This window comes from Sus scrofa, chromosome 1 (genome assembly GCF_054392235.1).
Source record: "Sus scrofa isolate SSC_HxYL_T2T_F1_AM1 chromosome 1, Sscrofa_HxYL_maternal_Yorkshire_Landrace_v2.0, whole genome shotgun sequence".
NCBI classification, from domain to species: domain Eukaryota; kingdom Metazoa; phylum Chordata; class Mammalia; order Artiodactyla; family Suidae; genus Sus; species Sus scrofa.
The window spans coordinates 172,754,001-172,775,133 of NC_139383.1; the positions used below are offsets into that span (position 1 = coordinate 172,754,001).

At 42.8% G+C, this 21,133-nt stretch overlaps 1 long non-coding RNA gene across 50 annotated transcripts in view; it reads right to left on the reverse strand.

Moving 5' to 3' along the window:
- LOC102167001 (zinc finger protein 532) overlaps nt 1–21,133 on the reverse strand; it is a 107,054-nt gene that overhangs the window by 69,880 nt on the left and 16,041 nt on the right. For 19 of the 50 annotated variants that reach the window (XR_014816218.1, XR_014816160.1, XR_014816142.1 and 16 more), the window contains one exon: nt 11,577–11,687. The exons of the other annotated variants lie outside the window; for them this stretch is intronic. This is a non-coding gene — a long non-coding RNA (zinc finger protein 532). The remainder of the gene's footprint in view (nt 1–11,576; nt 11,688–21,133) is intronic. 50 annotated transcript variants of the gene reach the window in all.

The window sequence follows — 21,133 nt, forward strand, 5'->3', positions numbered from 1 at the left end:
ATTTTGTTGCTGCCATTATGCATTAGAGTTACTTTAAGTGCACCCTGCCCCCCCACTTTATAAATATTTATTACCTAATGTCTAAGGTGACAAAAAGATGACTTCTTACACAATTTCTAGAAAGTTTAAACTTTTCCTCATATGGTTTGCTCACTCGGTTATAAAAGAATATTTGTTCCGTGAGTGATGACTGAAAGCGTGGAGGGGGATGATGAATTTCCTATTTACTTCTCTCTGCAGCTCCATGAAACCACATATTGACCTATATTCTGGTCATTTAACTTAATAAGCAAGAGCCTACAAAACCCATCCATAGAGTTCCCCCAAATAAATTAGCTTCTATGGACTAACCTTGCTGAAGAGAATGCGCTTTTAACGTCCCAGCCACACAACACGAAGGCATGGCTACGCGGTGCAAGCCCCTCCCCACGCCAGCATTCCCTCTGCCCTCAGACAGCCACCCCCAGAGCTGGTCAGATGTCACGAGGGAGCCTTGTCATGATCAAACACACTGAACAGAAAGCAGAAAACTTGAACAAGGAGGGCAGGTAGACAGAGATTTTCAAGGAATGTTCTTACACTTTCCATCCCACAACCACAGCCAGGAGGCCCGTGTGGCTAAGCAGTTTGTGATTATAACCTTCCTCATCACAGACTGTCTAGATCTGAGCAAAAGAAGAAGGAAGCTGTGTGGGCAGCACTCTTGGGCAGCGGGGCTGGTACAGAAAGTCAGGGACTCACCTTGTCCAGCACAGAACCGTGGGCTGAAGCAAAGATGACTCAGCAGGTCAGAAGCAGGGAGGTGGAGGAGGAGATGCTCAGAGCAGAGGCGCAAGGCATTGTCCGCACCTGAGCTCCACGGCCCCCAAACCACAGCAGACTTATGGACCAACACTTCAGGGCTGGCCAAGCTTCTCGAAAGCACAGCAGCAAGCTGGGCACTGACATATGAAAGGATCCTGCTCTCTCCTCTGCAGGGGGGCAGAAGGTCAGGGTTGACACCCACCTTCGGCAAAGCCCCAGGACCCTCTCAAGTAAGTTTTCCTCAGGGGAGACGCAAGAATTTTATCACACTCTTAAGTTTTGACTCTAGGTTAATAAAATAAAAGATCAATTAACTATGTGGAGTTCCCATCATGGTCAGGCAGAAACGAATCCGACTAGGAACCATGAGATTGCAGGTTTGATCCCTGGTCTCGCTCAGTGGGTTAAGGATCTGGAGTTGCCATGAACTGTGGTGTAGGTCACAGATGTGGCTCGGATCTGGCATTGCTGTAGCTGTGGAGTAGGCTGGCAGCTATAGCTCAGACCGGACCCCTAGCCTGGGAACTTCCATATGCTATGGGTGTGGCCCTAAAAAGACAAAAAAAAAAAAAAAAAGAAGTGATGGTGGGAACAGAAAAAAAATAATGTATATTCCTGTTTTGAAATAATGAGTAAAAAGAAGTATTCATTTCAGTATAGTTCACTCACACTTATTAGGAAGACATGTGTTCAGCTAGCTTCTCAGGGTTTCCCCATAAAAGACAAATTTAGAGAAGAAATTACTTCCTGAAGATGTGAATTTTATATTCCTCCAATTGCCTACACTTTAATTAATCTCCTTCATTTAACCATCCGGCTACCCTTAGCTTTCTCTACGAATCTAAGCTGTACTTTAAATTGGGAAAGATAAAATGTAAACCTCTAACTCCCAGGTCCATTTTCTTTCATCTGCTTATTTTGCCTTGATAAAACCAAATGCTCAAAATTTAATTTTAATAGGTTTTTCACTATCTCCCTAAGGGTCAGGAATCTGTAAAATTCTTATAAAAACTGTAATAAAAGATACAAATCTCAGACCAAAAATATCACTGACCCAAATTTAATCTAAATTTGCAGCCAGATCCCTATATAGTGTCAATACCAGAACTCCAAACACATTAAAAATAAATTAAGTAAAAGCAGCTTAATCACCCATCCAAGGAATAATTTTGTACAGGTCTAGCCTTCTAAAAATCTGACAGCTATAAAAACCTAATCTGGGCAACCTGATGAAAAGACTCGATAGGAAAAAGAAGAAATGAGTCATGTGAGAAGGTGAACCAGCACAGGGGCGGATTCCTGGCACAGACCCAGCATGAGGATAGCCAAGGTCTGGGTTCCAACACCCCTCTCCACTAAAAGGGACCAGTGCTCCTGGGAGAAAAGGCCAATTCCAACATTAGGCAGGAAATGCACAAAATGAGCCTGGAGCATTCTGTCGTGCCAGAAACTAAGGAAGTGCTCCAAAACAAAACAAAAAAAAAGGAAACAAACTGCACTGAGAAGGGCACGTCAAAGGGACAATGAGGTCAGCCCAAAGAGCTCCCAGGGGCCAAAGCTGGTACAATCTGAGCAACAGATGAGGCAATACTGCATTATAACCCAAATTGTAAAATAGATACCCATGAGTCCATACTGACAAAAATGACTGCAATGACTGAATAGATGGGAAACAGCAAAACTCACGTGCACAAAAATTCCAATTAATTTATGCCAATGTCCCACCCTGACAGAGGAATAATCCCACTCTTTAAATGACTTGCTTCCTAAGAAGACAATATGGAAAAGGGAGAGGAAAGAGTACCTCCACAGAGGAAATGCCTCACAAAGACTGAGTGAGGTGACCAAGGTCAACCTCAACAGTGCTGAGTCCCCTTGCTATCACAGGGCAGCAGGTTACCCAGCCTCACCATGGGGAAAAGCCTCAGCCACATCCCAACTGAGGGCATTCTACAACCAACACTTAACCAGTCCTCAAAACTGTCAAGGGCATAAAAAACTAGGGAGGCCTGAGGAACTGTCACAGCCAAGAGGAGCCCAAGAAGACATGATGACCTAATGCAATGTGATCTCCTGGATGGGATCCCGGGACAGAAAAAGGACATTGGGTAAAAACTGAGGAAATCTAAATAAAGCATGAGCCTTAGGTTTTTTTTAAGTAAGGCAGAGATAATGAACAGTTAAGAGAGTGGGGGAATATTAAATGCAAAGAGGGGAGCTGGGATGAGCAAAAGATGAGCATTATAAACAAGAAATAATTCCTAAAATGTTTAAATAACAGCTCTGCATATGTGGAGATTAACTTTCCATTTTATCCTCTTACCCATAAGCTGCCTCAAGGTCAGCCACTGACTAATCAAAATGGCTTAGCAATTTTTAAACCAAAGTTTCCTAGAAATAGAATTTTTCAAAGTTTGTACTCTCCGTGCTTTCTGCACACAAAATGATGGAGGTTACCTTCAGCTACTACAGCCAGATCCAGTCTGTGACCACAGACGATAAATGATTTGTTTCTCTTTACACCCCGTGCTGGGCAGCAAGATTACTGGATCACTCAGAGTTCACATATAAAACAAGTCCCTCCTGGTGATTGGTTGTACGGGTCACATGGAGAGAAATGAAGCATTTACCCACCTTGTCATCCTTCAGAGGTCTTCTAACAAGGCTGCCCTTACCTTTTTTCAATAATAACAATGTTACTGGGGTTTGCCATTCCAAAAGTGAACAGCTAAGATGGGAACTACTATTTTCCTTTTTTTTTTTTGCTTTATACAGCCACACCTGCATATGGAAGTTTCCAGGCTAGGAATAGGAGCTACATCTGCCTATACCAGAGCCACAGCAACATGGGATCCAAGCCACATCTATAACCTACACCACAGCTCATGCCACCACCAGATCCCCAACCAGCTGAGTGAGGCCAGGGATCAAACTCACATTCTCATGGATACTAGTCGGATTCATTTCCACTGCACCACAACAGGAACTCCCAATATTTCCCTTTATATAAATTATATTCAGTATAATTTCCCAAACAAATAATAAAATCCATACCTGTGACAAATCGGTGTAATTAATGGCCCACATACAGGACAACTGAGTAAGGTATACATTTCATTTTTTTAAATTATAATAAAAATACACATATAAAATTTACCTTCTCAGGAGTTCCCATCATGGCTCAGCAGAAACAAATCTGACTAGTATAATGAGGACTCGGGTTTGATCCCTGGCCTCACTTGGTGGGTTAATGATCTGGCATTGCCATGAGCTGTGCTGTAGGTCACAGATGTAGCTCAGACGTAGTCTGGATCCCACGTTGCTGTAGCTGTGGTACAGGCTGTGGTACAGGCTAGCGGCTACAGCTCAGACTCAACCCCTAGCCTGGGACCCTCCACATGCCGAGGGTGCAGCCCTAAAAAGACCAAAAAAAAAAAAATTTACCTTCTCAGAGTTTCCACTGTGGCTCATCCGGTTAAGAACCCGATTAGTAACCATGAGGATGTAGGTTTGATCCCTGGCCTCACTCAGTGGGTTAAGGATCCAATGTTGCTGCAATCTGCAGTGCACGTCACAGAAGGGGCTCGGATCTGGCGTTGTTGTGGCTGTGGTGTAGGCCAGCAGCTACAGTTCTGATTCAACCCCTAGCCTGGAACCTTCCATATGCCACAGGCACAGCCCTAAAAAGCCAAAAAAAGAAAATTTTACCTTCTCAAAGATACACACTTAATTTTTATATGGAATTCTTCTTCCTCACCAATCCTGCCCCTTTTCCTTGGCAATGTTACATCCATGCTCTTTATAATCCCTGGCACTCCTTTTGGACCATCTCATCTTACACCTAGAAAAACACAACACCCTGTTCTCCAACCTCTCCTTCAGAACTGCCAGGTGAATCTTTCTCAAACTCCATTTTAATCATTTCTATCACTCCTCTCTATTAACAATCCTCAAATCACCTTCACATTAAGTCCCATTTCCTTGTTCTGACACCAAAGACCCCAACCAATTGGAGCCCGACCATCGTTCTGCAGGAGTTCTGCAAGTACGTGGGGTGGGGGGGGCCATACACATTGTTTCTCTTGGGCCAGGCTATTTCTTTTTTTTTTTTTTTATAATTTTTTTTATTTTCCCACTGTACAGCAAGGGGGTCAGGTTATCCTTACATGTGTACATTACAATTACATTTTTTCCCCCGGCTATTTCTTAACCTAGAATCTCATACACACACCCCTCCGTTAGCTAGGTACAAAGAACTTATTCCTCAGGTTTTGCTGAAGGAAGAGCCTCAGGTTCCTCATCTTTCAAGTGAGAAATGATAATAGCTGTATCACAGGACTGTAGTATAAATGAGAACAAATTATACAGAAAGCATCAAATAGCATGTTAGTAGGCATTAACATGCTATTTTCTTCCTCTCATTGTCTATTTGTTAGAATAGTAAAACAAAATAGGAAAAATGAAAGATTTGTTTTTGGGGTTTTTTTTTTGTTTGTTTTGTCTTTTTAGGGCCGAGGCATATGGAGGTTCCCAGGCTAGGGATCAAATAGGAGCTATAGCTGCCGGCCTACACCACAGCCACAGCAATGCAGGATTCGAGCCATGTCTGCAACCTACACCACAGCTCACAGCAACACTGGATCCTTAACCCACTGAGTGAGGCCAGGGATCAAACCCACACCCTCATGGATACTAGTCGGGTTCATTGATCACTGAGCCATGACAGAAAACTCCCTGAAGGACTGTTTGTAAGACAAGAAAGTGAAGTAGTTTTGAGGGGATGATGGTTTGACTGGAGGAAAAGGGGGAAGAGGAGCACTCCTAGGTACTTTCAGCACGATGGCCCTGGGTCCTTATTATATCTCATTTCATTTCAAAATGCTGACCTCTTTCCTGGTGCAGATTCACCTCCAGTCCTGCTCTAGGGATCAGCCATTGGTGGGTCACCTGGAGCTCATACAAAGAAAGAATGCACAGTTTCCTCTTAAAGGGCAGCAAAATTTCAACTCATAAAGCAAAATACTTCAGTATGTCTTCTGTTTTATGACCTTTTCTCTTAATTTTGAAACCGTGTCTTCCTAGTCAAGAATAACCAAGGGCCAGCTGCCATCTGACCTGTCCCTGCCTAACCCTGCCTCGACCACACCTCTGAACCATGTTTCCACGTTGACTGGGAGGTCACAGGGCCCCAGCTCAGACCAGACTCCCCAGAGGGCTGAGCACCAGCATGATTCAATCACAACACAACGTGGTGGATGAAAGCCAGGCTGGGAGTCTCCAACATCACCCACCCCAGCCGGGAGTCCTCATCCAGAGGAGCAATGTCTGAGTCCTAAACCAATACCAACAAGCCACTGCACCAAGAGAAGCTAGAGAAAAACAGGAACGGAGACTGAGCTGGGAAAAAGTCAAAGCAATAGTGTGCTGTGTCCCCATCAAACTGTAGAGGCATCTACCTCGTAGCCACCTAGTTCTCTGGAAGCTGACTTTCAGTTCTTCAGGGAAAGAGGAAGGCAGGTAGTCCTGGAAGTGGGAAAGCCTGGCAGGCTGTGAATGCACAAGGGGTGGGTGCAGACCCTTCAGAGAAATCTGAAGACATGGGGACAGGGCTCTCTGGCAGCAGCCCCAAGGAGAGCTTATGTCGACTCAACCCCAAAGGACCTTAGAACTCATGACCTTGTATTTGCCACCATTTATAACAAGTGATGTTGTCTATCTTCTCTAATTATCCAGTTCAGTCAGAGTCCAAAAGTCTATTTTCTAAAACTGCCCAAGAACAGGTGCTGACTATCTGGCAAATGCATGAGAGTATCCTGTTAAGTAACTGAAAGTGATACCCATTGTCACAAGCTCAGAGCCCCCACTTCCTCAACCTAGAAGACACTTGGGGGCCTGGATTCAAAGGATGACCTTCCAGCTCCAAGTCAACTACCCCATATGACCACTCTTCAGACATGTGAAAACCGCTAAAAAGTCAAGGACATAAAGGCCATTCATCTGAGCCTGGCAACTCTCAGCTCCAAAGATCAATGTTCAGGTCAAGCAAGGGCACTAAACAAGGGATTTTTTTTTTAAGGGTAGGAAAGTGGGGAGAGAGAAATAGAGAACAAAGGAAAATTCACATGTCTGTCAAAGGGTACTTGAGTCAATCCTCAGAATGCAGTAGAAAAACAGAATGTTTTTAATATTTTAGTATTTTACACATGGCAAGGACTTCCCATAAAAGAATGTTGACTGAACTCATGAGTTTCTTTCCCTTCCCTCCTGAAATTCTACAAAAATGACATTAAAAGTGTTTTTTTTGTTTTGTGTTTTTGTTTTAATTTTAGGGCTGTACCTGCAACATATGGAAGTTCCCGGACTAGGGGTCGGATCAGAGCTACAGCTGCCAGCCTATGCTACAGCCACAGCAACACAGGATCCAAGCTGCGTCTGTAACCTACATAACATCACGAAAACGTGGGATCCTTAACCCACTGAGCGAAGCCAGGTATCGAACCTGCATCCTCATGGATAGTAGTTGGGTTTATTACCGCTGAGCCACAATGAGAACTCCTAAAAGTATTTTTTAAAAGATTAAAAAAAGCAGAGTTCCCGTCATGGCGCAGTGGTTAAGGAATCCAACTAGGAACCATGAGGTTGCGGGTTCGGTCCCTGCCCTTGCTCAGTGGGTTAACGATCCGGCGTTGCCGTGAGCTGTGGTGTAGGTTGCAGACGCGGCTCGGATCCCACGTTGCTGTGGCTCTGGCGTAGGCCAAGAGCTACAGCTCCAATTCGACCCCTAGCCTGGGAACCTCCATATGCCGTGGGAGCGGCCCAAAGAAATAGCAAAAAGACAAAAATAAATAAATAAATAAATAAATAAAAGATAAAAAAAGCAATTATATAGAGACAGAAAGTAGATCTGTGGTTCCTTATGGCTGGGAAGTTGGGAGAACTGGAGTAATAGCTAAAAAGCACAGGGGCTTTTTTTTCCACTCCATTTTATTCTATTTATTTTTAATTAGAGTTGATTTACAAGGTTGTGTTAAGTTTCTGGTATAGAGCAAAGTGATGCAGTTTTATGTATATACAAAACTGTGCTATACATTAGGTCCTGTGCTATACATTAGGACCTTATTTTTTTATTGTTTATCTAGTTTATATATAGTAGTTTGTATCTTCTAATCCCAAACTCCTAATTTATCCCTCCCTCACCCCCCTTTCCCCTTTGGTGACCATAAGTTTGTTTTCTACATCTGTGAATCTGTTCCTGTTTTGTAAATAAGTTCACTTGTATCACATTTTAGATTCCACATATAAGTGATATCATGTATTTGTCTTTCTCTGATTTACTTCACTTAGTATGATAATCTCTAGTTCCACCCATGCTGCTGCAAATGGCATTTCATTCTTTTTGTGGCCGAGTAATATTCCATTGTATATATGTACATCTTATCAATTCTTCTGTCGATGGACATTTAGGTTCCTTCTGTGTCTTGGCTACTGTGAATAGTACTGCAACCAACACTGGGGTGCATTTATCTTTCTGAATTAAGAGTTTTTGCCTTTTCCAGATATATGCCCAGGAGTGGGACTGCTGGATCATACGATAACTCTATTTTCAGTTTTAGGAACCTCCATAATGTCTTCCATAGTGACTGCATCAATGTACATTCCCACCAATAGTCAAGGTTTCTTTTTGAGGTGATGGAAAGGTCCTACAACTGACTGTGGAGATGGTTACATAACACTGTGAAGAGACCAAAAACCACTGAACTGTATGTTATAAATGTGTGAACTGCATAGTATGAGAACTGTAACTCAATAAAATTATTACCAAAAATATATATCATATACCCACAGGATAGGGCCATGAGAATGGAACCAAAGCCAATAAAGTTCTGGGGAAAGGAAGAAGACAGAGGGCAAGATGTTACAGCCCAAGGTCTTGCAGGAGGGAGATTAGGAGATGCAGGACAGACCTAGGCAACTTCAAAGACACTCGGGCCTGGGAATCAGCAACAGAGACACCAGATATGGAAAGAGTGGGGCTGAAAACAGGGAGTGGGTGAAGTCTCAACACAGAGCCCTTTTATGATGCCCTGACCCTCTGCCACCTGAGGCAGCTGGAGAAGGGCAAGAGACAAATTCTCTGGGTTATCCAAAGCCATGGAGGCTCAAGGTGCAGAGCTCCCATGGTGAGATAGGAGATGGAAAAGCCTGGCCTTCCCTTTCCTCCATGTCTAAGGCCAAGAGCCAAGTTTATTCCCCAGGCAGGAGAACAGACCCTAAGAAACGAAAGCTCCAGTGAGATGGTTCCTGGTGCTGCTGCTGGGGGTTTTTCAGGGGAGAGGCTCCACAAATGACCCTAGAGAGGCCCCCAGAGAATGGGTCTGTGAGGGCAGACCGTCCATCAGCCTGTCACAGTCTCGTCCTTAAAGATCACCAGACCTGTGGGAAAGCCTCCCACTCGAAAGAGACCAAAGTAAACAAATAAGAGAGCAAGATGAGGACAGAAATGCCTCAGAGTAAAAGAACATATCTATGTACACAAATAATATCCTCGGAGGAAAAAAGACAGGAAGTCACGGAAAAGCAGCAGCCAAAGAACAAGAAAGAACATTTAGAAAGAATATTCATCACTGAAATAAAAGATAAAACAGGTGACCAAAAAAAAAAAGTCAAGGAAATCAGGAAATCTCCCAGAAAGTGGAACTCGAAAAGAAATCTGGACAACAGGAGGGAAAAGGTTTGAAAATTGTAAGTTAAATCCAGTTGATTCAACATCTGACTAATAAGAGTGTTTCACAAAGAGAAAACAAAGAGACGATATTATCAAAGAAAAACTACGGGAATACCTCCCAAGACTAAAGGAGCCAAGTCTCAGACTGAAAGGGTTCTTCAAGGCTGCCAGCTACATTTGAATTTCACAGAAATGACCATTAATCTTTTCCTAGAAATACGGTCCATTGTTTATCTGGGCATCTTCTGTTTTGGCTAAGTTCGGCAAGCCTCTACCTCTGATGGTTTAGCTAGCATCTCAAAGGAAAAATGTCCCCACCATAGCCAAATTATAGAACACCAAAAATTTAAGAAACACAACAAACGACAGAACAGGACTTACTGTGCCCCAGGCACTGTTGGGAGAGTTTTGTGTGAATCCCCCCACAGCCAATGGGGCACTCAGTACCTTTGCTTCCAGACAAAAGGAGCCTCTGCCCTGGGCCTGTGCTTTACACAAGCCATTTATCTAAATGTAGAGATTTTTTTTTTTCTTCTCATTCTCATAGGAAAGTTTTGTTTCTGTTTTTTTTAGATTTGGAAACTGGCTGAGTGATGGGAATTATGGGAGAGAGACAGATGGGGTGGGGGAGGGGCATGATCCCAGCCTCAGCCCTGGGTGGCAGAGCCCCCACTGCTTTCCTACAGAGAAGGGGCAGGTCTGGGGAGCGCTTACAGCTGCCTGGAGAGCCTCAGTCAGAAAAGGCTCAAGACAATTATCCCGTTAGGAGAATCCACCCACGGCCAGGCTCCCTGGGAGCTTGAGCTGCTCAGTCTACAACTAGTTCATCAGGTCCAGGGCCAGTGTCCGGCAGAGCTGCCGGTGCAGATTCCTGCTGTCACCCGAGGCCGGTCCAAAGATCAGGGCGTCTTCAGACTTTGGGTCTTGGGGGACACACCAGAGGAGTAGGCTTCCAGGCCCTGGGTGAAAACAGGTGCCAGGCCATAGCTACAGCTTGATTTAAACCTTTTAAATATTTAGGCATATGGTATATATCTTTTAAATATTTAAATATATCTCTTCAATATTTCATGATGCCTTTTAAATATTTAGCTATCTGGCCTCCATTTGGGCTCTTACCCCAGGCCCTGCATCCTTAAGGGCAGGCCTGGAGACCATTATTATTATTACTATTCCTCATTCTATATTAGCAGAGAAAGTTTAAGTATGCTGCTCAAGGACAAAATGGCCAGGAAAGGGTAGGGGATGGACGCACACCCAGACCTTCTGCCTCCACAGCCCAGGCTCATAACCCCACGAGAAGAGAAGAGAAAGCCAGGAGGTAATTTCTAAAATGAAGAAGTCTAAACTTAGCAGTGTAAGTATATTATTTAGCAGTAAGAGAAGAACAGACCAAGGAGTTAGAATTAACTGCCTATAGGGATGAGAACTGGAAAATATTGTTTGACCTTTTTTTTAAAAATCTATGTGTCCCAAGTATTACTTCAACAAAAAATTTAAATTGTTAAACATTGTTAACCACCTGAACATCTCAACTCCTTCCTCCATGTAAACTCAAAAATTACTCTGCTCCTCAAGCCTCTTTTCTCCAAAAATGCGTCAGATACGCCCAAGGCTTTTCCTAAACAGAAATGCAAATCTGTCACAATATGAAAACAGTTTACTGACTATACCCCTTAGGATGTTACTGCATTCAGTGTGGTCTCAAAATTGTTTATAATACAGCAAATTCTGTTTTGTCCCAAAACGCTATATAACTGTAAACCCCAAAACAATCCCACTTGGTTGCAAAATCAGGTGTCGTGACTACTCAGAAAGAATTTTTTAAATGTATTTTCCTTTTTTAGGTCTCTTTCCCCAAGCTCAATGCATTTAAAAGACCCTTACTCAATGAGAGTTAAAAATAAAGGGAAGGGAAAAAGGGGAGAAAAGAAAAGCCTTTGACATTTAGCTACTTTTAGATGATCTATATTCTGAAAAAAAAAAAAAAAACCTACTTATAAAGTTGCTTAATTCAGAAACAGCTGAACTTTTCCAGCGAACTTACCAAATCTAAGAGCACACATAATGAAATGTGAGTAACAACTCCCCCTTAGACCAGGACCAATATCAAAGAGAAATTCCAACCCAGAGAATTTTTTGGGTTTCTGTCCAAGTCCTGGGGGGAGAAACAGAAAGAAAAAAAAAAGGCTTACAACCTGAAACTTGACCCCAGAACAAAACTGTGGCCCTTTGAAGAATATAATCTGTGTCGCCTTTAATGTCTCTAGCTAACCACGCTGCCCATTTTAAAATGGGAGGTCCCACCAGGCTGAGATGGGCTCTCCCAACCTGGTCTTCTGGTCTTCACAGGCGCTAGTCTTCAGCAGACACCATCTTCTCCCCATTCAAAAATAGCCCTCTGAAGACACCTCTCTCTAACTGATTACTCCAAGCTGCTCCAACTGTCCAACATATTGGTCTTTTCAACATTTATGCACATCCTATCTTGTTTATATAATAGCTCTAAAGAAGAATCTGAGGTGTGGTTTACAGTTAGAGATTCACCAAAAACTGTGCAGGGGGAGGAATATAAAGATGCGTATCGGAGCTCCCATTGTCACTTAGTGGTTAGCGAATCTGACTAGCAACCATGAGGACGCAGGTTCCATCTCTGGCCTCTCTTAGTGGGTTAAGGATCCCAAGTTGCTGTGGCTGTGGTGTAGGCCAGCAGCTACAGCTCTGACTGGATCCCTAGCCTGGGACCTCCCTATGCTGCAGGTGCGGCCCTAAAAAGCAAAAAAAAAAAAAAAAAAAAAAAAAAAGAAAGAAAGAAATGTATTCTAATGTCTAGGTCCCTTTGTAACATCTCTGGGGAAATGGGCTGATGTCAGCAGGGTGCTTGTAAGCTCTAAGGTCCAGAAGTCTGAGGGGTGGAAGCCTGATTTTTAGCATTTATTCATTTCTGTGATTTAAATATTGCCACCGTGATACATTTCTAGCAGCTGATACGATGTCCCTGGAAGGCTGAGAAGGGGCTCACACAACAGGCCGGTGAGCCCGTGAGAGGCAGCCCCACACGTTCACAATCTCTACATCATTGTTTCCCAAATTGTATTTATAGATACTTGGAGGGAAGAAAGATTCTAGGGTCCAATGGTGAAACAAAATTTAAACTGGCTTCTTTACCACAAAAGATCCCCAAATCCTTATTCTCACCGCCCTTTTGAGATCTTTAATATAGCAACATGCATTTTGAATCACAAAGCAGGGTTGGCATGTGACAAGTTTACCAAATCTATTTGACCTCTGCACCCTTCTGTCCTTGAAGAGTATCTCAGAGGTGATCCACGCCCTTTGGGAAACACAGCCTTAAAGAAATGAGTCTATTAGCTTGCAGCCAACAAGCAGACACTCCACACAAAGCAGAGACAGCCAGGCACCCAGATGTCCAATACTCTACTGAGCGCCACCAATACTGGCTGTGGTTGGCGCACCCTGTCAGACAATGCTAGTGCGTCTAAACTTAGTGACAATTTACACAGAACAGCCCAATTACAGCCTCTGCTCATTGGCTCAGTGCCTCAGGGATACTGGATAAAGGGAAAGCTCAGGAACAGTTTCTTCTGGCCTTTTCTGTGGGATATGAACTTTTCTCCAGGTCCCACAATGCACCTCTTACAACTCCAACAGCCACCCCCCACCCAAATCTTAAAGTACATTAAGGTCTAAAACAGCCCAGGTAGGGCACAATATTAACCTATGTAAAACTGCAAAAACATTTAGAAAAAACGGATAGGCTAGTTGCTGTTGTTGTTGTTTTGTTTGTTTTTGGGGGGGTCTTTTTAGGGCCACACCCACAGCCTAAGGAAGTTCCCAGGCTAGGAGTCAAATCAGAGCTGCAACTGCCGGCCTACACCAGAGCCAAGTCTGCAACCTACACCACAGCTCATGGCAACAGCGGATTCTAACCCACTGAGAGAGGCCAGGGATCGGACCTGCATCCTCATGGGTACTAGTTGGGTTCATTACCACTGACTCACAAGGGGAACTCCTTGATAGGTTGGTTCTGATCATAAACTGCCAAGCAGTGCTGACAATGAAGTGAGTAATAGGAGGCTCAAAACTGAAGAAAAGGCAAATGATTAATTAATTCCTTTGGGAAGAGTAAGGAGGTCTATAGTCTTAAAAACCTTGTAAATTAGTAACAGAGCAAGTCATGGTTTATTGGGTTTGATTAATGAGAATATTATTTTATTTTATTATTTAAACCCTTCCTAAACAGATGAAAGGCTTTCTCTGATGAAAACCACATATTTATTGATTTTTTGGCTGCACCCATGGCACATGGAAGTTCCCTGCCCAGGGACTGAATCTGAGCCACAGCTGCAGCAATGCCAGATCCTTCACCTGCTATGCCACAGTGGGAACTCCAAAAACCACATCTTTATGCTCTTTTGCAAAAGTGCTGATAATCAGAAGACAAATGATGGACTAAGAACAAGAGGTCAACAGGGATCTGTTACACAGGTACCGGGAGGTCAGAGATGGGCCATGGAGCCTCCCTCCCTCCTCTAAGCGGTCTCGGTTTAGAACCAGGGGAAATGATTCTTCCATCTCACTACCAAAGGCGGTAAATACAGGACAAGGAAAAAGCCACAATAAACCCAGTGAGCATTCTGAGGGCTTTTCTGAAAGATTAGGATATTCTGGAGCTGATCCATACTTACATTAAAATGTGCCACCATTCTATCCCACGCAATCACTGCCCTCTCTGGCTCCCACACATGAGATGCAAGGGCCAAAGGTTTTAAAGAAAAACGAAACAGTAAAGCCAGCCATTTCACAGGTCGGTCTTGTCTTCAAGCAGTTCTGATATATTAAGTAATAAGGACCTAGGTCCAAAAATGTATACAGCTTCCCAATTCCCTCATATCTGAAAGTTAACCATTAATTTACTCCACAATGGGAAAAGTCATCAATGTCCAAAGTAATGAGAAACTTCTAATTATTCTTTTTTTTTTCTTTAGAGTACAAATTAGAAATTGCTGATCTGATAGCCTGGAATAACCAACTTGCTCTCAGTTTACTGACAAGCATTCCTTAAGACTGCCTGTGTAATGGACACTACAGAAATGATAGGTCAAGGACCCCATCATTTCATCCATCAGCAGCGAACCCTGAGGACCTTTGTATGTGCTTTGCTGCAATAACAGCATCCCACCTCCTCCGTCTCTTTCATATCCCACTCAGGGATCTTCTAGCCAATCTCTAGTAAGCATTGCTACATCATCAGAATCACTGTTTTTTGTTTTTTGTCTTTTTGCCTTTTCTAGGGCTGCTCCCACGGTATATGGAGGTTCTCAGGCTAGGAGTCTAATAGGAGCTGTAGCTGTCAGCCTATGCCACAGCCACAGCAATGCAGGATCCAAGCCATGTCTGCGACCTACACCACAGCTCATGGCAATGCCAGATCCTTAACCCACTGAGCAAGGCCAGGGATCAAACCCGAAACCTCATGGTTCCTAGTCAGATTCGTTAACCACTGAGCCACGACGGGAACTCCCTAGAATCACTCTTAACTCAAGTGCCCAGGTAGTATCTTTTTATTTACAGGCTACCATTTATTCAAAAATACCTCTTTTTCATTCCTGGATTTTAAAAAAACATTTTTATTATGTAAGAGTAGTGTATGTTCTTTGCCAGTACTCTAAATCCCAGATGTACAAGCAACAGAAAGTAAAAGGCCCACTCAAATCATTGAAAACACCTGGGATACAGACTTCTAAATGCATATATAAGCATAAATATAAATACACCTATATGATTTTAACATTTTTTTTACATTCAGCAACACATCAGACATCTTTCCATGTCTACGCATGTTTCCATCACATCACAGACCTATGCCCATGTTAATTCAATACATACATCTGTTCAGGAATACCCTTTTAAATTTAGGCTTTGATATTTTCCAAAATGATTTTGCCAAAGCAAGGAACTGCAGAAGAAACCTTTCTTCAAGAAGTCTTGCCAAAATCAGAACACTTCAGAAAATAACCTTTAAAATATACAGTGCTGAGCTTCACCCGTTTGCTTTAAAATTCTGAAAATACATTTTTAACTCATGTGATAAAGTGAAAGATGAGGGAAACAGAGGCATTAAAACCATTTACTCATGCTCTTAAATCACCACTCTTACGTTAACCATGTCTCAAAGCATATATTGTGTCATTTGTGTCATCCTATCCATTAAGAAACTTTACAGTAAACTACATTTGCCTATGGATAAATCTCTATCCATATGCCTGGTATTTCAGTACTTTTAGTTTCATTTTCCTAAAGGATCTTAATCTGAAGGAAATCTAAGCAATAAATTCCTCTTCAAACTCAAGGAGAGTCTGAACCCAGGACTTCATCAAAACTCAGGAGAGAGAGCCAGCTGCTTCAGGCCGATACCTGATATCCTGTTAAGCCAGGGTAAGACACAAAATGGTGGTCAACAGTACAAAGGGTTGGTCAGAAAGGACGAGATAGCTAGTCAACTTTCAAAGGTACCTTTAGTCAGACTTGATAAATTCTTATTTTAAGTAAACAGTCTGAACACATATGCAAAACATAGACCAAAGCCGAGTATAAGAAAGCTTCTAGACCCCATTTACAAAACACAATCTCTTTTACCTGGTCATCGTCTAAATATCCGTAAGTCTAAATATCCATAAGTACGAGGGTCCCAGGTCCCTCTAAAAGGAAGGAAGGAGCCATTCACCTACTAGGAGGGGCAGGTCCCAGGAAAGAGGAGGAGGAGGGAAGGAAAAAAGAGGGATGAGCAGAGACAGGGAGGGAGAACAGAACACATGAACAAAGAAATTCACACAACAGTGGCTGGTAGGGATATAGGGGATACTTGATATATAACTCATACTTTTTTTAATTTTCAATTGAAGCACATTTTAATCTAATTTTAAATTTAGAATTTTTTTTTTTTTTTTTTTGGCTTTTCAGGGCCACACCTGCAGCATACAGAGGTTCCCAGGCTAGGGGTCGAATCGGAGCTATAGCTGCTGGTCTACACTACAGCCACATCTGTGCCCTACACCACAGCTCATGACAACACCAGATCCTTAACCCACTAGGTGAGGCCAGGGATCGAACACACATCCTCATGGACAGCAGTTAGGTTTGTTACCCACTGAGTCATGACAGGAACTCCCAATTTTAAATTTAAAGTACAAAGTATGTTTTAAACTTCTCAAAAAAGAGAGAAAGGGAGAGAGAAAAGAATGCCTTTAATGGAGCAATTCAAAGTCATGGAGATATCCAGTACAGTTAAAAGTCAAAAAAACAACTAGAAGTCATTCAAGAGGTAATAGCTAACCTTCTGGTGAAAAAGAGCAAGGAAGAATCTGGAAGCCCGAGGCACAGTAACAGCCCTCTGGGTGGAAGGAAAGCAAACGAGTAGATAAGCCCAGGTTATAACAGTGAAGTACTGACAAAGGTACTTAATTTTACTTAGGAGTTTCTATTTTTTAAGCACCTGCTCCAGTCTGGGGAAAATGTCCTTTAAATGTTCTTTAATGTGATACTGTTTTCTCAATAACTCCAATTTATACAAAAAGCCAAAAATATATATGGAGAGGCAAGTAAAAGTAATATTTAGAAAAAGTAAAAGAAAGACACTGGATGTAAGGTACACCCTGGAAAGGTATTTAAATCAAATATGCCACAAATATTGTGTTTATTATTCGTGACTAAATGCACTGAGTTTTCATAACTTAGATCAGAACATAATCCCAGAAAACCCTTTACGGAAGACAAGTCCTACTTTTTCCATGTTCTGGTTTACCCGAGGAAAGACAACTAGAATAGGAAATCAGTAACAAATCATTTCTGAAAGCAAAGCACAGAAAGATCAAACAAAACTAACAAAAAGATCGACTGTGGAGGGCTCCTTTAATTTCAAAGCCCCTGCTCAAAGGACAATCGATTTGCATGTGATATCTGCTCCCCAGGGCCCTATGGGAACCCTGGATAAAGCGGCTTTCACAAAGCTCACCCTCGGTCACTTCTTCAGGAAGTGGGACTAACCACTGCTCACCCTGGCTCAGCGCAGTCCTAGGATTTGGAAAAGGACTAGCAATCTTGGTGCTCTCAGGCCTGGGGTTCTGCTTGGCTTTGCAGTTTTTGTTGAGGCCCTGGTGGGAGACAAAAGGCCCTGCACTGCTGCCGTTGGAGCAAACGGTTTCTTTATGTCCCTCTTCTGCCACCAGACCACCTCCCCGACACAAAGCACGGGAGACACGGGGTGCTGGATCACCCTGAGACTGAACCTGCATCCAACATACCCAAATTAAGCAACTCCAGTCAATCCACATGACCGACGTTTTCTTTTTCTTGCTCAAGAGTCAAAAATAGAATTGTGCTGACTTGCCGTGAGTGCTAAAGTTCTTCAACAGTGGAATATCTACTTACTGAATACACAAAGCCTCCAAAAAGGCCTGTCCTGTGTTTCTCTTTAGAAAGCAGAATGTAATTTAAAGGGCAGAGCTGCCCTCCGGTTAGCATTTCAAAATGACAATGAAGGCTCTGCTTAGAAACACTTGGAGGCAGAAGTCAGAGTTGACCAGATACCAAACCACTGCACATGAAGAGCTGGCTCACTTCTGCCCAGGCAGCCGTGTGAAAGAGTAAGCCGCCTACCGGGTTATCAGAACTAGCTAGCCGAACCGGGTTATCAGAACTCAGTCATCGGGCTGTGAGTTCTCCCGAGGGCTCCTTCATTTCACCTCCAGGAATGCCTCTGGGAACCAGGTAATCTACCTGGGCTGACCATCTCTGCAGATCTGGTGTGAGTTAGTAAACAGGTGTTCAGGGCAAGGGCTTATCCAAACCCCACCCCCCAACCCCCTGTTTTTTTTGTTTGTTTGTTTTGGGTTTGGTTTTTTTTTTTTTTTTTGTCTTTTCAGGGCGCACCTGCGACATATGGAGGTTCCCAGGCTAGGGGTCTAATTGGAGCTGTAGCCACCGGCCTACGCCAGAGCCACAGTAACGTGGGATCCGGACCGCATCTGCGACCTACACCACAGCTCACATCAACACCAGATCCTTAACCCACTGAGGGAGGCCAGGGATCAAACCCGAAACCTCATGGTTCCTACTGGGATTCGTTTCTGCTGAGCCACGGTGGGAATTCCACCCCCCCTAACCAGCCCCCCCATTTTAATGAAAGAAAACCTTCAGCTGAGAAAACTAGCAACTAGTGGGATTTTTCTCTCCAACAGCACACTCACAACCAGGAAATTCCTAAAGTCCGGAAGGGAAAACCTGCTCTTTCCTTAGTTTATTTCCAAAGGAAAAAGGAGCAAGGATCCTAGCTGCTGTCTCTGGAAGACATGTCACTGATCTTAGGGCATAGGGGCAATGTTTTAAACCAAAGAAATAAAATTTTCCAACATGAAGGGCATCTGTATAAAAATGGTGCAGAATTATCTGTGATACAGCAGGACACTGGAAAACGTGTAAATGTCCATCAGCAGGGAAATAATTTTATCAATTATGGTACATCTTTTTTTCTTTCATCTTTGGCCGCACCTGCAGCATGCAGAAGTTCCCAGGCCAGCGATTAAACCTGCACCACAGCAGTGACCAGAGCCATTACATTAACAATGCCGGATCCCTAAGTTGCTGTACCACAAGAACTCCTGGTGTGTCTTTTTTTTTTTTTTAATTGTGGTAAAATACACATAAAACTTACTACCTTAAACATTTTTAAGTGTACAGTTCAATATTGTTAAGTACATTCACACTGTTTATGGTACATCCTTTTTAATAGAGTATTATGCACTTATTAAAAGCAAGGTACAGGGGAGTTCCCATGGTGGCTCGGCAGAAATGAATCTGACTAGGAACCATGAGGACGCAAGTTTGATCCCTGGCCTCGATCGGTGGGTTAAGGATCCGGCGTTGCCATGAGCTGTGTTGCAGGTCGAAGACGTGGCTTGGATCTGGTGTTGCTGTTGTTTTGTATAGGCCTGCAGCTACAGCTCTGATTTGACCTCCATATGCCCTGGGCAGGGCCCTAAAAAATTAAATACTGACTGACATGAAAAAGATACACCATTTAGTGGGGGTGAGGGGAGACATCCTAAAACAATACATAAGCTACACATACCTCCATATGTCGCAGGTGCGCCCTGAAGCTACACTAAAATTTAGAATAAAAAATAAGCATATTGAATTTCACATGTTTATGCAGGTAGATAAGTAAAATAAGTAAACTGCATTTTTATACATTTATACACACAGATATGTAAAATTTGTAGATATGTGAAATTCAGAGAAAGCCTTAGGAGGTATACTAAACATCTGACACTTGAATCCAAGAAGGGCAGGTGATGGAATGTAGGGGCAGAATGTTTTTCAAAGTTCATCCACCTAAGCATTTTCAAAATCTCACATCTACAGGCAAGTAGATGAAAGTTTAACCTCCCTATGAACTCAGGGACAGTTAAAATCATCAACCTAGGCAATTCTGTCAAAGGTACTTTTGCAAAAGCTTTTTCCCCACTGGATAGAGTACATCCTTTTAACTAAAAGACCCCCTGTGATGGCAATTCACTAATTTGTCAATGAATTTATAGAAATACTGAAAGAGTCTGGGCTAAATCTGTCACCATTAATACACTTCAGGAAAATTCATTACAGCCTCTTCTTCAAGTGGGTTAGTCAAATAGTTTCAAGGATGAGAAAGCAAGAAAAAAAAATTCTAAATTTCTTCACTATGAGTTGGATAGAAAATGCTTCATTTTTGGTGAATTCCAATATTTCAAAACTAAGAAATCACTTACACATCCATTTAAGTATTAAAAACAAAGGATCCCGGGTTAAGAGAAAAACCCATAAAGGCTTTAGAAGCATTCCTCTCACATTCTGTAAATGCCACACTTTTTAGTAGCATCTCTACAATTCTAGCTTGAAGCAAAAATACAGATTTTCTAAATTAGAGGTGATATTTTGAGAACAGAAAGGGGAACTTCAAAATAATTTCCCTTTGTCACCTGAATAAGCCTTCGAGATTTTTGCAAAAAGTCCTGAATCCTGCACAGATGCCTTTGTCCTTGAAATGCTCCAATCAAACCAGTGGCTGAGTTTTTGCTGTTTCATATTCGTTTTACCAGCAATTTTGTAACTTTAAATATTAAACTATTTGCAAGCATTTTTGAGACTCCCAGCCCTAGAAAACACAGAGGAGAGCACACATAGCTGAAGGTATCCTACTCTCCTCCTCCACACGCTTGCTGGCTTCCCTCAGAGGGCTTTCTCTTGGAATTTTTACCATCCAAGGGTTTTTTTTCCCTCTCTTTTTTTGGGTCCACCCAGGGCATGTGGAACTTCCTGAGCAGGGATGGTTATAGCAGTGACAGTGTTGGATCTTTTACCTGCTGCACCACAGGAGACCTCCTACCACCCAAGTTTTGAATACTATCCTCACTAGGCTCTGAGTCAGTCCTCAAGCGGGGTGATTCTGCCCCTCCTCTGGCATCACCACAGACATTCTGCAACATCCAGAGACATCTTTGGGTGGCACAACTCGGAGGGAGGCAAGGGTGCTACTGGCACCCAGGA